The sequence below is a fragment of the Triturus cristatus genome, chromosome 8 (genome assembly GCF_964204655.1).
Source record: "Triturus cristatus chromosome 8, aTriCri1.1, whole genome shotgun sequence".
Classification (NCBI taxonomy): Eukaryota; Metazoa; Chordata; class Amphibia; order Caudata; family Salamandridae; genus Triturus; species Triturus cristatus.
The window spans coordinates 1,208,224,517-1,208,241,644 of NC_140591.1; the positions used below are offsets into that span (position 1 = coordinate 1,208,224,517).

The 17,128-nt window shown below is 43.0% G+C and overlaps 1 long non-coding RNA gene across 2 annotated transcripts in view; it reads right to left on the minus strand.

Annotated features, from left to right (window-relative positions):
- The window catches only part of LOC146805612 (uncharacterized), a 36,451-nt gene that overhangs the window by 5,906 nt on the left and 13,417 nt on the right, over positions 1-17,128 (minus strand). Inside the window, exon 3 of one of the 2 annotated variants that reach the window (XR_014967481.1) lies at positions 16,263-16,341. The exons of the other annotated variant lie outside the window; for it this stretch is intronic. This is a non-coding gene — a long non-coding RNA (uncharacterized LOC146805612). The remainder of the gene's footprint in view (positions 1-16,262; positions 16,342-17,128) is intronic. 2 annotated transcript variants of the gene reach the window in all.

Genomic DNA, 17,128 nt, shown 5'->3' on the forward strand with positions numbered 1-17,128 from the left:
AAATCAGCGTATCATGATGTATACATAGACAAGAGTCTCATATGGTGTCTTGTTGTCTTTTGCATTTACAGATCTCCCTCCCTGCAGTCCCCACCCTTTCCTTCCCCCACTCGATCACCCCAAAAGTCTGCGGTTACACTCAAGCCGGACTTGGGGTCATCCAGAGGTGGGCCCCCTTAGAGCATCAACACAGCCCCGGGGACATCGGAACGGAGGAACCTGACAACTAGCGATAAGGAGCCTAAACAGGCAAAACAAGGAAAAATGGACAGCTACACTAAGACCATTGCCCTGACGACAGGGGACAAGGGGGGAACATCACTCCTACCGGGCAATGTTACCATCTGCAGGCCATTCAATTGTCAAGAGGGCCTTGGAGGGGAGGATAGCAAAGGCCTGATCTGAAGTAACCATCCTAAGACAAGATTTGTGCAATGTGTCAGAAAGAGTCACGCAGACAGAACACTGTATTGCAGAATAGGAAGATGTCACTCACACTCTGTGCAAATAAGTGACCAGTCTAATAGCATCTCTGAAGGAGGTAGCCTAGAAAGAGGATGACATAAAAAAAATGGGCAAGAAGGAACAACCTACGCTTGATAGGGTTTTCGGAGGGATCAGAGGGTACAAACGTAGGGCACTCCCTCACAGATTGGCTCAAGAACTCCCTCCAAACTGCCCAGTACTCCAAATGCTTTGTAATTGAACGGGCACACAGAATGCCTAGTGCGAGATGACCGGCGGGAGCACCCTCATGCCACTAATAGCATGCTTCCTGAACTTTCAAGACAGAGACCTGATACTCAGAGAAATGAAACGACTTGGAGAGGTATGGTATGCCAATACCAAGATAATGGTCTTTACTGATTATTCTAGAGAAGTCCAGAAGTAACGGCAGAACTTTGACTCTATTAAGACAAAACTAAGAATACTCCACATTCAGTACATGCTACTTTTCTCAGCAAAGCTTAAAGTCCTGTTTCAGGGCAAAACCCTATTATTTCAAACACCCGAGGAGGCCTTGACATGGTTGGAAAAGCGTCCCCCCTTGAGAGGGTCCCACGCGCCTTCTGTGGTCCCTGATTCGGCTGGAACACGGAGCTAGAGATCCAGACAACAGAGAGAGAAGAGGAGCCATAGATGAAGCTGGACAAACATGGTTCAGGAAGGAGCCCCCTCTAGAAGAAGAAGCAGCTACAGGGAGATGATCCATTTGACAGAGACGGAGGAAGATAGGCGACAGACGGTGGGCAGAAGGAAACACCCGAGGGTCCGAGAGCAAAACAACTCTGATCAATCTGAAAAGGAACTCTTGGCAGACACAGATAGTGACCCCCCACTTCTGCAACAGATTGCGTGACTAGAAGAACCAAACATAGACAACGATGCCCAAGATCCTGCACAACAACCGGTGTTGGAAGGTGTTGAAGAAGGTTGAGGAACTCGGGCCAGTCGGAGGCCGGGGACAGTAAGACGGCACTAAGTGCCCCAGACATTCACATGCAACACCTAGTGGGTGTCTACATTTCAGTGGGGAACCCTCATTGTCTATCTCTGTTGAAATAGAGGGTTATTCCTAAGGGGTGAATTTATAAGGGGGGAGGGACACAGACCTCTCAGGCTTAACCTACACCATTGTTGTCACGTTGACAGTTGGGGATGCAGGGGTGGGTTGTGGGAGAGAATAGGGAGAAAGGGGCAGGGTTGGGGACCTAAGCTATAGAAATAAAAGTTTGGGGGTGTGGCTTTTCATTAGGGAAAACAAGAAGAGGTCATGAAGGAAAAGGCAAAGTGGAGAATGTACAATACTAGACATACATGGTATGGCGTCAGCACAGAGAGATGTCTCACAGTGGGTTCTAGGGGAGTGGCTATTTTGATTAAAAAGAACCCCCCTTCAAAACTAATAAGACATGGATCGACCCAAAGGGTACATATGTCACAGTTCAGGGGACATGAAGACATAGAGCTATTACCCTAATAAGTGTTTACCCACTCCGAGGTTAAAAAAAACACACACTAGACAAAGTGGCTGAGATACTATTAGAATTCAAGCCGTCCATACACATAGTTGAAGGGGATTTCAATGATGTGGTGGACCCACGCATAGACTTCACACATATCTCGTCGGGACAAAGAGGGAGAACACTTCTGGCTGGGTTCCTGGACTTACTGGAGTTGGTTGATCAGTGGCGCAAACACTACCCGACTGATTGAGTATATTTCTTCTTCTCAGGTGCACGCAAGGTGTTTTCTAGGCTGGACTATCTCCTTGCCCCAGTGGGAGAAATAGAGGAGGTGGAGAAAACCGAGTATTTGTCGAGGGGTCTATTGAACCACACGCCCTTATGGTTAACATTAGAGTGTCGATCTCTCAGATGGCAGTCCTGGTGTAGGCTAAACCCCTGGAGCCTGCAAGACCGGGCAGTAGCCCGTGAAATAAGAGTGGAATCGGAACTCTATTTTTGGGTCACCCTGTGGAAGGCATTCAAACAGTACTCCAGGACAGGGCACAAAATGTATTAGCACTTAAGAAAAGGAAAGAGACCTGAGAATTTGAGGTGCTAGAGTACAGAGTCCTAGAATTAGAGGGCCAGCTAGACCCGTAGGCTGACCCACGGATAATCCGTTAGATAGCAATCACCCGAAGGGTCCATAGCCCGCCAGGAAGTGAAAAATCAGCATTTGGTAATGCAACACTGCCTATACGAGACAGGAGACAGAGCCTGGAGATTACTGGCCTTGCACAGCAAGAAAGAGAGGGAATCCAAGTGGTAACGACCATTCAAAAAGATGGCACACCATACACAACTGCCCAAAACATAGCAGAGGTATTCACAGACTACTATGCAGATTTCTACAAAGCCAGAACATTAGAAGAGAGTCTCCAGATTTGCGAGTATCTGAACACCCCCAATACCCCACCCTCTCAGTAGACGACTGAGCTCTCCTCGATAAAGACCTGACAGTAGAAGAGGTTGTCACAGCCATGAGTAAACAGAAATCGGGGGGGACTCTGGGTCTAAATGGATGACTGTGGAATTTTTTATTGCGAATGCCAGTTTACTTGGCCCACATCTCCTAACAATGTACCTGGCGGCACTGGCAGAAGGGACCCTTCTGCCAAACCTTCATAGCACAATGGTAGTAGTGATCCATAAAACGGGGAAGCCCACCTCAGATTGCGGAGCCTATCGACCGATCACATTGCTTGATGTGGAAACCAAAATACTGGCTGCGATATTGGCCACACGAATGTTGTCGGTGGTAACCTCCCTCATTCACTGTGACCAGTCCGGCTTTATGCCAAAGAGGGCAACGAGATTCAATCTTCACCGGCTGGGCAACTGGCTAGATACAGTGAACCCCTTACATGGTAATGGGATAACCCTGTGTCCCTCAGCAACTGGGCATTGATAAGTAAATCTACATTCGGTACTGGTGGGTCAGTCGATTGCTTGGCCTCCCATTATCATATAATGTCTCAAAAAGAATTATTTATCCACCCGTTGTTTTGGACAAACAACAAAAACACACTAAGGGACCGATTCCGATCCGGGTCGGAAGGGCACCGAACGCGATCCGGCCGAAAAAACTATGAACCGTACGCGTGTTTTCCGCCCGACTCGTACAGCTGTACGAGCGAGCCAGTACGATGCGAGCTACATGAAATTCACCGACCGAGTCGTTTCCGGGTCCGAACCACTCCGTACGTCTCGGTCGTAAGCTAACCGTGGCGTGCACTGGATGCGATTCACGACCGAGCCAGTACGATGCACACGTCGGACAGCCTGTGCGAGCCGGAGTGTCCGGCTTGCAAAAGCTCCCGGAGTCGGACTTCGGGCGTCCGCGTCGGACCCCCCAACACCCACAGCCGTACGACTCGCACACAGGGGGAGACACATGGGCCTCCCCCACACAGGCATGTATGGCGCAGATGGCACTGATGCGTCACCGCTGTAAGGGGCGCACTTGTTCGAGACGTACCCATTCAGTCAATGGGAGCGCATGTATGCGTCGTACAACTGGCTCCCATTGGCTTCTATGGGAGTCCAACCGAACCGAGTCCGACAGCATACGTGCGCATCGTACTCGCTCGGTCGGACTGTAGGGGTCCGGCTCGGTCGTAAAACACTCCGGATCAGACTTGGTCAGAGTGCTTTCCGACCCGGATCAGAATCGACACCTAAGAAAAGAATAACATATTATTGATATAATTGTACTATTCACTATTTGATTTTGTGAAAAAAAAGTATGTATATATGGCTGTCACAAAAATAGGTTTATCAACATGAACAGAAAGTGACTAAATTGAGTCAAGTGAAATAAAGTGACAAAGTGATATCATAAGTGAAGAATAAAATACACAGGTATGAAAACTGGATCTGATCTTTAGACAAACCAATCAGAAAATAAATTGTAAAAATGGAGAAGTCAACAAGAGAGCCCAATGTTCACTAATTCTATGAGATGGCATGATTGTCACCAAGAACAAAACATTGAATGTTAGAAATGTCATTGGGACTGATTCTAACAGCTCAAAAGAAGCCTATTGAAGGGCATACAACACTAACTTCTGTTACTACAATGGTACAGTAAAGTAAGTATCTAGTCCATAATTCTCAAAATGCTTCATTAAACTAGTTACATGTGAGTCTAGTTGAGATACGTCCTTCAATGTTTCTCTGGAAAGTCTAATGGCTGCCCATTGACCCCTTCAAGAAGAGGTAGGCAAACATAGCAAAGATCCGTCTCCTATGAAATCTAAAATGTGAAGCCAAATTCAAGATTTCACTTGATAATCACATGAAATATATCATTTGGAAAACTTACCTCAATGTTTCTGATAAACATTCTATGTTGTTGGCTGTAGAGACTTCTAAATGTCTAAGACGATGTCATGAGAGCAGCCCCTTTTCTGGAGGTCTAACAGTTCAAATGTCTGGCTACCAGACACAGCTGAAGAAGGGGCCATCTGTAACACAGCTTGAAATAGTAACTGTGGTTGATGTACAGAAAATGTCCAAGGATGTTCCACACACATCTGTTTCAATGGGGCTCCTTCCTCTCAGATTTTTGTCACTACTCTGGGAAGGGGAGGAGACCGAATGAATGTGTAAAGAAGACATTGGGGCTATTGAAAAGCCACCACATCCCACCTCCAAGGCTCTTGTAATTGGATGTGATGAACACAAAATGTAAAGGAAATCATCCTCTTCACCCACAAGCAATTCTTTTATAGTATGACCTTATCTCAACGAGATCTAATCAAGCAACTATGGATAGAAACATTACCAAAAAGAAGAGAATAACATCCACTCAAACTGTCTGCCTGTGTTTTCTCAATCCCCAAAATATATGCTCATCGCAATCCTTCCAAATCTTCTCCACCCACATGAATATTCCACTAGTAACATTGTTAAGAGTTGAGGAGAGTCCCCTGTCTGTTTATATGGGGTCCACAGCATCATTTCCAGTTTCCCCAAGGACTCTGTGGCCTTACAGTGGCTGAGAAAAAATTATACACATCCTTGATTATACCTATCAGCTCCCTCCACTTGGGATACTGAAGGGCTTCCTCCATGGTACATGTCTCCTGTACCTCTTTTACCCGTACTATTGCTCTCAATATCAAATGACTGGCCTCTGTAATCATGACTGCTGGTGTGGTAGGAACTAGGGAAGCCCTTTGCTAGAACTTGAGAATGAATCAACCACCAAAGGTAACATATTAAGATTTGTTGTATTTATTTATACCTTAAACTAAATATAGAAGTAACATTTTCTAAAACTATAGTATTAATATTCTAATTATTTTGCAAATATAAAATAAATCAAGTAAAATTCTATTTATGAAAACAATTATTAACTAAACTAATGTAAAGAATATAAAAATATATAACATGAATTCTTTAACAGTAATATAAACATTACTAACCCCAAAATATGAAGAAAAAAAAACAACAATATGAACAATATTACAAATCCACTTTTAGGCAAAAGTAGGCAAAGGATTGGGCATAGTGTTGGACTTTGGAGGGGTTAACACTATTATTTCCATTCAAGTCCAAGCAACAGTAGGAAAAGTGTTGGACTTCTGAGGCGCTAAATTTACTATACTCACTCCAGCCTGAGCAACAGTAGGGTAAGTGTTGGACTTTGGAAAGGTTAAATGAACAATTATCACTCCATTTTGTGAAACAGTTGGGAAGGCGTTGGACTTCAGAGGGGTTAGATTTACAATAACCTCTACCTTCTAAGTAACAGTAGGTTAGTGTTGGACTACAAAAGGATTAAATTCAAGAATACAAGGCCTGAATAGTTACTAAAAATATTTCAATACCTAATCAAAAAAGTTAATAAAGTATATCACATCGTAGAAAAATATGAAAAAATATAAAATGAAAATTTTAAAAATGCAATTATTTATGATAACATGCATTTGATTACTAACAAAAATACAAAATTTCAAAATGAATACCAAAATATTTTGTTTAAATTAACAATAAAGAAATACAAAATTAAATTAAAAATCATTCCAAAGGCACAATTTCAAGCACATTTACAATTAAATTAATTAATGATTCAAATAAAACACAACAATTAACATAACAAGTAACACAGGTAAATTATACATAATCAATTATCAAGTAATCCATTACATACAAAAATAATTAATCCACAAAATATTTTCACTTTAAAATCTTCCCATACTGTTTCCGTACACAAAATAGGAGTGTATTACAAAATGCATGTATAGTGAACATATAAACATAAACTACACAATAAAAAATATTGTAACACTTCAAAAATTAAACATTTTAAACATTTGCATAATATTTAATTAAATGTATAATTAGCATAAGAAATACATTAATAATAATTTTCAGTACAGTTTATTTTAGATTACTTCCCACCATATGACCCTACCAACACAACAACCCACTACGAAAATGCAACTTACTATTACTAATAATAAAATGTACTAGGTATTAAAATTGACAAATTAAAGTAAATATGTATAACAATTAACATAATTAATAATCAATACAATAATGGATTTATTTTAAAAACTAATTGCCATCATATTTAAATTGTTTATAATTTAACTAACTTTGCATTCTGTTTCTTTACAAACCCAACAGCCCACTCATGCAATAAAAAAACTAATTAAATTAGAAAATAAAGTACTAACATGCCTAAAATAAAAAAATATAATAATAATAATTATATTAACAACACATCCTAAATAAATATATTAGCAAAACATAGTAAAGAATTTACAAAATATTTTCTTAGTGAAGATATTATATGCCACAAAATGATATTCTTGCCAACTACTAGACCTGACATTCGTGGCATGGTATTTCACCACAATTATTCCCTTCACTTCCCTGTTTTGGCTGCACCCATTCCTTTTGGCTTTAGAACTCTGTGTAGTTTACCCCTCCTAACAAGTGATAAAGTGCTTGTGTTGTCTCCCTTAAGCATGCCAAAATTGGCATACACCTAATTAGCACAATTAATTTACTTATAAGACCCTAGTATATGGTCCTACCTATACCAAGGGCCTGCAAATTAAATGCTACCAGCGTGTAGTCAATTTCTAAACCGCCAATTCAACCTGGCAAAATAAACCTTTTGCCAGGCCTAAACCTTTTTTTTTAAATACTTATAAGTCTCCCCTAAGATAAGCCATATGAAAGGGTGCAGAGCATTTAAAAAATGAGGACATTTGTTTTTGAGTTTTCCATGTCCTACCTGAAAAACTCAATACGTTGTTTTCACTGTACCAAGGCTATTTCTCCTATGCATTAACACTAGGGTAGCTTATTAGACTCAAGTGATAACTTCAGATTTGGAACATATAGAGAAATGGTTCTTCTACTCATTTAAAATGTAATTTAAAATTGGATTCTAAGTTACTATTTTGAAAATACCATATTTGGAATGTTAGCATTGTTCTCTCTAATCCAACTTTATCTTTCTGCCAGTGTCCAGGGTGACATGACTGTGAATGACTCTCCTGGGGCATGTTGTATATTCCTTCCAGATATGGGGGCAAAAGGACTTTGGGTGTAGGGAGGGTGTTTCTTTCCTGAGCCAGGGTTTCTTGTGGGGCTGTATACTTGTAGTCCTTCATGAGCTTCAAAGGAGTAGCCTAAGGGATGTGACATCCTAGATCATGACTTCTAAGGCAGACTGTCAGGACATTGACAAATGCAGATCACAGCTACACCTGTCTGCCTTTATTACCCTAGACAGTTTGGGCCAGACCCAATAAAGGGCAGGTTAGATAAAGAGGGCAAACTAGCACTGGGTATAAAAAAGTCACCTTTCGAACCGCTCATCAGTTCACTCCTGAACCTGTGGAAAATTCAGAAGAAGGACTGTCCAGACTGGAGCTGATTGCCATGAAACCACTATCCCTAGAACTGACTCCAAGGGTCAGTTGGCTGACCTCCTTTTGAAGTAAGACACACAAGCTAGAAGAGGACTCTCTGCAACTGCACAGATGGCCAGCACCATCTGCACCTGCCTGAGACTTGCTGCTGGCCTCTACTGGAGTTAGTCCTGATCTTCAAGAGGTGCCCCCATGTCCTGGAACATTGGCTGGCATCGGATTGTACTCCTCCTGCCTCAAAACCAAGCTACGGGTGAAAATCTAGACATTTGGGGCTCCTTGTGACCACAAGTGGGCTCCTTGCATCAGCAACATCACCTGGGGCCATATGTATGGAAAACGCGTTTTGCGATTCTCAAATTGCGATTTTTAGGGAATCGCAATTAGAGAATCGCAAAATGCAATGTATGTAGGATTTGCTAAATATTTTGTGAATCCTACATATTCCTCATTTATGAATCACAAATTGAGATTCGCAAATAAGGAATACCTTCCCATTCATTTCTATGGGCTAGAAGGCCAATAGGAATGAATGGGAAGACATTCTCAATTTGCGGTTCCCAATTAGGGAATCGCAAATTGAGAATGCAATTTCAAGGTTGCAAGGGTGTCAATAGGACACCCTGTTGCGCCCCTGAAATAAGCATGTGTGCACATGTGGCGCACGTACATGCCCTAAGGGCATGTATTTGCACCACATGGCTCTTTGAAAAATGCAAAAAAGTGCATTTTTCAAAAAAGTCACAAATTACCACCATATTGAGTGCTTCCTACATTGCATTTGAGGAATCGCAATTTGGGATTCCTTAAATGCATTTGCAAAATAGGGAATCACAAATTTTGCGATTCCTTATTTTGCGAGTGGTTTTTGTGAGCTACATTGCACACTGCCAAAATTGCGATCACAAACTATGAAATTCAGCGAATTTCAGCGTTTGCGAGCATCGCAATTTGGCTTCATACATTTGGCCCCAGGTCTTCTGCCTAACAATGATCTCTTCATGGCTCCTGCCAATTCAAAGCTCCAGCTGAGATTTCTTGAGAAGGTAAACTTCTCACTGGGACAAACCTGGTCCCTATATCCACTCTGTTGTGTTTAGCCTAAACCTGTGACTGTATCCTGGTTCAGCATGACCTTGAGTGGAGCTTTATGGTCTTTTACACCATTTTCAACTGAAAGTTGAAAAATTCATAACTCCTGTTCTACTGATTGGATTTTGTTGTTTTTGTGTCATTTTAGAATATTTTACATTGGTTTGGGATTATTCTTTTGTTTTGTTTTCACTATGTTGCTATTTGAGTGCTGCATAAATACTTTGCACTTTGCCTCAAAGTTAAGTCTGACTGCTTTTGTACTAAGCTACCAGAGGGTTAAGAACAGTTTTAATTAGTAACCTTTGTTGTTCACCTAGACAAAGATTGTGATTATTGTTTGAATGGTGCTTCCAGCCCTCTCAATTTATAACCCAATTTCTTACATTTGTCCTCTGTGGTGGGATACAGTACTTGTGTTTGTGCAGTGGCACACGATTTGTATAAAACCAAAAATCCCCAATGATGATCTGACATCAAATACATTATTTTTAAATTCTCCTTGATTGCCCATTTTTTTTACTTTTTCAAAATTCAATTTCTGCCTCATATTTGTGCGCATGTGATACTTGTTTGTAAGAATGTAAGGAATCCTCAGCAAGATTGAATGTTATGTTGTGGCAGAGCTGAAACACTTATGCAGAGAGGGGGCTGCAGATGACAAAATGCTTCAAGAAAAGGAACTCCAGATAGGAGGTCCACCAGCTGCAATCTACAACACATGAGCAGGAGGAGGATGTGGATGATATGAAAGCAAAGGATGAAATGGGTAAAGATTTAGAGAACATGCTGACCACGACCCCAAACGAGAGAGGAGTGCCTGTAGCACTGAGGTCCCCATCTAGATCCTGAGCAGGGCACAGTGTGTCCTCGAACAATTTGTTCCCAGAGGAACAGGAGGACAGGAGAGCTGAAAAAAGCTGAAACTTATTGGCCCAGCTGAAACTGGCTGCAGAAGAGAAAGGGGCTGAGACAGAGAAGGCCCTAGACCCACAAAAAGGGCTGAGGCAGAAAGCACCCTAGCTCAGGAAAAGCCTGAGACTGAAAGGGCCTTGCAGGAAAGGAAACTGGCTCGGGAGGAGGGGAATATCTTGCTGCCTCAGGAAACGAGCCAGAAGGAATTGGACTTGAAGGCTAAGAAGCTCATAGAGTATAATGAAGATGGTGGAGGTGATAAAGAGGTGTTCCCATAGTCCTGCGTATGTATAGGGTCCGAGAGGTAGATTGCGGGCTAGTCTCTGGAGGCAAGTTCCAGCGGCTGGGAGGGATACCCTGCTGGCCCTAGAGGTAGCTGACCAAATGACCTATACACACATGATTACAAGCCCTATCACCAAGTTTAGGCTCTCCCCACAGAAATAGCACTTGAGGTTTAGGGACAGTGACAGACTGTCTAGCCATTCTTGGGTGGATTACTCCAGTAAAGCACAGAGTCATTGGATGAAGGATATTAAAGTGAGTGATGTTGAGGAAGGAGATAACCTGATTATAATAGTACACATACTCAGTGCTTGCTTTACAGAGTTGTGCCAACACATGATAGATATCGAGTTCACTGTACCCAGGGAGCTTGCAAATGTGACTGTCTGTGGATTAGCACCAAAGTGTTTAAGAAGGAATCTGTGGGGGATCACCAAAAGGTTGGACAGTATCCCCACTAGAATAAAGTGAGGTGGGGGTGAGACAAAGTAAAACCTAAAAAGGTTTCAAAAGGTCCCAAAATAGTTTGTATGTGGGATTCCATCCTGAACAAAATAAAGGTGATTTTTATAGGCAGAGGCCCGCATGCCACTTTGCACAGAAGTGACATAAGTGTTATCAGTAGGGGCACTTAAAAGGGATCCAATCTGCCATACTGGAGTTCCTACACTGGGGATGACAAGTGTAGTGCTTAGGGAGGAAGTTTGCCCCAGTTAGTATTGGGAGGAGTGCAGATGTTACTCTAGTGTCTCTGAATGACAAATAGATGGTGCCAAAGGCTCACACACCTGTCAACAGTAAGAAGTACAGGCAGTGGCTCATCATCAATAGGCAGAGGGGGGAGAATCTGAGAGACATAGGAACCAGTATGAATACTGTTAAGTGTCATCTGTTGACAACAGCACAGGTAATCATCCCTAATGTAGTCCACCTGGTTGTGACAGCAGACAACTAAGTGAGTCACTATCCAGTGGCTCTGATTCCTTATGAATGGGAGGGGGGTCTCAGGTTCCTTAAAGGTAGCTGTGAGTCTGGCCATGTCTGTAGACAGACTGCTGGGATCTCTACACTATCTTCAAAGAGGTGGATCTCCCATTCCAGTTGAAGGTGTTAAGATTGCCTAAGTGAATGTGCCCGTCCATACAGTCTCTAGCAGACCCAGAGGGGAGTCAAGAAGACCTGGAACAATGACCCAGGTATGTACCAGAAAGAGAAGTGCTGCGGGTATCAGAAACCCAGATGTTCCCATGGTATGGGGGAAGCTGACCCCAAGGGAAATGGCCTGGAACCTACAGGAGAGGACATTCCTGTCTTGGTAGATCTACCTGAATGACCCTGATGGAAAACGGAAGGAGGCCCTTCCCGGGCAAAGTTCTGCCAGGTGCAGTAGGAATGTACCTGCTATTGAAGGCCTATGGTGACAGGCCGAGGCCTAGGCAAATGGCAACACTTCTGGTGATCACCTCCCATACTGGAAAAATAGTCTGCTATATAGGGAGCCCAAGTCTCTGAGCTGGTGCAACCCATGTGTTGATGGTCCATCAGTGCTACTGGCCTTTCCTACTGGAGCTGGTACATGATGTACCCCTGGCAGGATATCTCGGGCAAGCCAAAACCTTTTCAAGGCTGGTCACTCACTTCTACTGGCCCCAGCTTAAAGTGACCATGAAAACATTATCCAGGTCCTGCACTACCTGCCTGGCCAGTGAGAAATCAGGGGTAATGTGCAAGGCTGTACTGCTTCTCTTCACTGTCACTGGCAACCCCTTTGAGAGGGTGGGCATTGACATTGTGAGGCATCTGGACCCCAAGGTTGTCCTGGGCAACATAATAATCCTGGTCTTGGTGCACGATACCACATGGTACCCTGTGTCATACCTCTGAGGACCTTAACTGTGCCTGCAGTGGCCATGGAACTAATTGAGATCTTTACGCAAGTGAGTTTCCCCAAGGAGGTTTTGTCTGACACAGCACCCACTTATACATGATGTCAATGTGGTATGGGGAAGCCGGCAAGGTCACCACACTGTACCAATTCCAGAACATTGAATGATTTACAGATTCAACAAGAACCTCAAAGGCATAATTATAGGCCTGTCAGAGCTTTTGAGAAGTAAGTAGGACATCCACTTGCCATGCCTGTTGTTTGCTGAGACAGAAGTGCCTCAGAAGGGGGTAGGGTTCAGTCCGTTTGAACTTCTTTATGGCCACCCTGTTAGAGGCCCTTTCAGGCTTGTGGAAGGAGGGGTGGGAGCAAGGTCCCAATAGATCTCTCCAAGATGCAGTAGGCTACATCTTGTCTCTTCGGACTCAGATGAAGTGCTCTTTCAAAAAGGCCACTAAGAACCTGGAGTCAAGCCAGGAAGTCATGAAGCTTTGTTATGAGTAGAAGGCCAATATAGTTTAACCTGGTCAGAAAGTGTCAGTGATGGATCCTTTAGAGTCCTGGGCATTGCAGGACTGGTAGACTGAGCCCTACGAGATCAAGGAGCAGAAGGGGAACGTCACCTACATTGTGGACCGCCAGGAATTCTTTGAGCTTCCTGCATGTCAACTGCCTCAAGCCTCACTTTCAGAGGTCTGAGGTCACTATGCTCTTGGTGGCAGGTAGAGGTGAGGAGATCAAACATCTCCCAGATCACCACTCATCTAAAGAGCAAGAGTGTTCACTAGAGGGTGTGATCCTTGCCCCCTCTCTGACTCCCGGCCAGGAGAGAGAATACTGCCAGTTGCTGTAGTTATTCTTCTCTCTGTGTTCACTTGCCCTCAAGCTTACCAAGTAGTGTACAAAGGACATCGCCACAGGGGACAGCATGCTTTTCACAAATAAAATCTATATGATATCTGATTGAGTGAGAGCCAATATCAAGGAGGAAGTACCCAAACTGCTGGAGGTAGGAGTGATTGAACACTCCAACAGCTCATAGTCCACTCTAGTGGTTCTGGTGCCAAAGCTGCCCTGTTGGGAACCACCACAAAACTTTGATTCTATGTGGATAACCCAGGGCTTAACTCAATCACTAAGACAGATGCTCATGCCATTTCCTGAGCTACTGCACCACTGACCGGTTGTGAGCAGAAAAGGTCCTGATTACATTCAATCGTATGTCACAATACTGTCAGGGGCCAATGGGAGGTATGCATTCTCCACCACAGAGTGTCACTTTCAGAATAAGTTAAAGAATGCCTCCGCCATCTTCCAGAGCTTGGTCAACTGGGTCCTGGCTGGGTTGGAGGACTTCAGTGCTGCATACCTAGATGGCACTGCTGCCCTCCGTTCTAGCTGGGATGACCACCTGCACAGTGGGTGCGAGTCATAGTTACTTTAGTGCTTGACTTTAGTTACTTGAGATAACTATAACAGTTTAATGTCAGTGTTTTATTAGTTAAAAACAGTACATTGGCACCGACATTTTCACCTAACTATAACGTTACTTTAAAAAGAAAAACTCAGTGAATTTCTAAGTTTTTTAATGTAATATTAGACATGATTGGAATTCCTAAGAATAGCATCACTTCAAACTTTGTTTTGTCAGTGAAATTCTAGTTGTTTTTAATGTAAAGCAATACCAAACTCACGTTGTGCATGAACAGAGTCGACGTGTGGTGTGGGGTTGACCACAGGTCCAAGACCTGTATCCAAACCCCTTGCAGACAACCAACTACACACTGTGCATGGCAGAAGGCTGTGTATGGTGGTGGGTTTGCCACAGGGACGGCTTCCACCCCCTTATGGGCAGCCAACCCCACATAGTGCATTGCATTTGTTTGTGTGCTGCATGAGGTTGAGCGCCGGGCCTGAACCCCTTGAGAGCACCTTACCTCTTCCAGCACACTACCTTTGGGCATGTGGAGCATGCGATTGGTCTTGTAGGACCTGGCCACACAAAGGGAGACTTACTGTCAAAAGGTCAAAACACCAAAATATGAACACAGTGCCTTTTAGCTTTATCAAGGGGTGTGCATATCAATATATATAAAGTAGATCTATCATCTTTGTCCAAAAACCACCAACATTTTTAATCAAATGTATATATTAGTCATTCACACAATCCAAGGCTCGATTATGATGTCAGTCGGAGTTGCCTCTGACTAACACCATTGCTGTCTTGGGTAGGCCTGGGCAAAAATTTTGTTCCGTTCGCGGAAATTGCGATAATTTGACATTTTTGCGTTCCGCGGAGAGCGCGAAAATGTCAAAAATTCCGGTTTCCGCAGCTTGGCGATAATTTGTTTCTTGCTCGCGCTGTAAAATAATACATTCTCGCGCGCGCGCGATCGCCTTACCTGAATCCCTGCGTTCGCCGACAAGTTTTATTGATCCGGTCGCGTTCTCCATGAGATGTTGTATTGTTTTTAGCCATTTGCGCTGTCTCGCGACAGTTCGCGCCCGCAGTGACGTCATGCGTTGCGCGATCACGTCTTTCTTCTCGCGATCATGCACCGCGAGAACAACTCAAAACAAGATGGCCGCGCCCGCAAGCAACCACATGGGTAAGTTGGCGACCCGCAACCATGCAGAAAATCTCGCGAACATGCCGGAAAAAAACTTCCGCATCTTCGCGATATTTCCGCTTGTTTGCGATAATTTTAAACATTTTCGCGATAATTTGCGAAGGTTAATTTCGCAAATTCCGCCCACCCCTAGTCTTGGGCCCGACCGAACTCCGGTCGGCATTTTACGGACACTGCAATTAAAATGCAAATGTACATGGTGTAGTCACACACTCCCATTTGTCTATGGGAGCTTGTGCTGTGGCCGTGAACTGTCTGTAGCACATAGCGAAATGGGAGTTTGTGCAAATCTCAGCACCGTGTGGCAGACACCTCATGGTGCATACCACACGATGCAGGGATTTTCAGGGGGGCTACAGGGAGAAAGGGGCCCTGCTAGTGGCACTCAAAGTCGCTTTTTGACAGGCTTTCCATATCGGAAACTGACATTGTAATCCTGACGGCGGGAATGCCATTGTATGGGATTACGTTGCTGTCTCTGACAGCCCAACGGGCTCCTGGAGCCCCATCGGAATCTAGTTCAATATCAAAGAGGTACCCCCTAAAAGTGATTTGTAGGTCTGGGAGAAGCGGGAGAGAACAAAAATATAGGCAACTAAAGCACTCCCAATCAACCTAAATCTCTTTAACAATGGCTATAAAAGTTCACTGGGCTGCCCTTTGCTGTGTTTATACAATGGATACAACAATATTTTATTAATTTACATTCTTGTTTATTAAATTAATTTTTTTCAAAAGGTAAAATAATTTTTTTAGTTATAAAATGCATTTTCATTTGTGTTGTATATACAATACTTTTCATATGTGTTTCAATATTTTATAGTAATATACATTGTAAACATGATTTATACACTCCCCATACTGTGATCAACCTCACATCACAACAACCTATCATCACATGTCAGCCTTACATACTGTACTCACACATTCAGACCTCACATACATCAAAAACCCAGCTTCAAAAAGCATACACAACTCAAATCATGGGGAGAACCCTTCATTTAGTGTCCATGATTAAGTTGCCAGCTGGGGATCGATTAGGTTGACGTACGTTTCGGTGGGTAGAAACTATTTGCATCCACCTTCTTCAGGACCTCTCCTTAAGGATTACATTTAAAATGGAGGGTAATCTGTAAGCAAAGGAAATAATTTCAGAAATAGCGCCCATAATATACTTAATTATAAGTTGGAAATAACTACTACTCCGTAGTGGCAAAAAGGAAAAAGGAAGAAAAGATACAATTCCTTCACCATTCCACCCGGTGCGATGGAAACAATTACAGAAAAGATTCATTTTAGGAAATAAAGAGAAACCCCACTGACAATTTCGGGGTTTGAATAAAAGTATAGTTGGTATACTACATGCTGGTAGAAAGGTGATAGATGGATTTACGCCTTATATCCCTCCTTCTCATAATGAAGTGTTGTAACCTCATGCTGGGTCCAAGATATCTAGGTAGCGTATATACATATCTGACCCAGAACAATCAAGCTGTCTCCATGTTCACAGACAGGGGTTGGTACGTTTGTGATGAAGAACCTTGCTGCCAAGATATGACTTCGTCATCCCGTCAGGGGCTCTCTGGTTATCTATAACAGCAACTACAGAAAGATCATAGTATATATTTTTTTATTTACTCTGTTGCCTCTCTATTTCTTTATCATTTGTATTATTGCCTCTACTGCATTTAGGTAAATAGTATAATATTATTACCTTTTTTAAATAAAATTTATATGTAGGGCCTGCTATTATGAATCATGAAAGATGAATGATTCCATATGTTGGTTTATGCTCGGAATCTAGCCAGAATGACCGACTGATTTCACTTTTGGCCGCCTAAATAGTAATTAGGAGTTTGGAAGACGTGAGTCGGAAGTCGGCTTTCTGAATCGCATCGTGATAGGGCCTTAATGTTT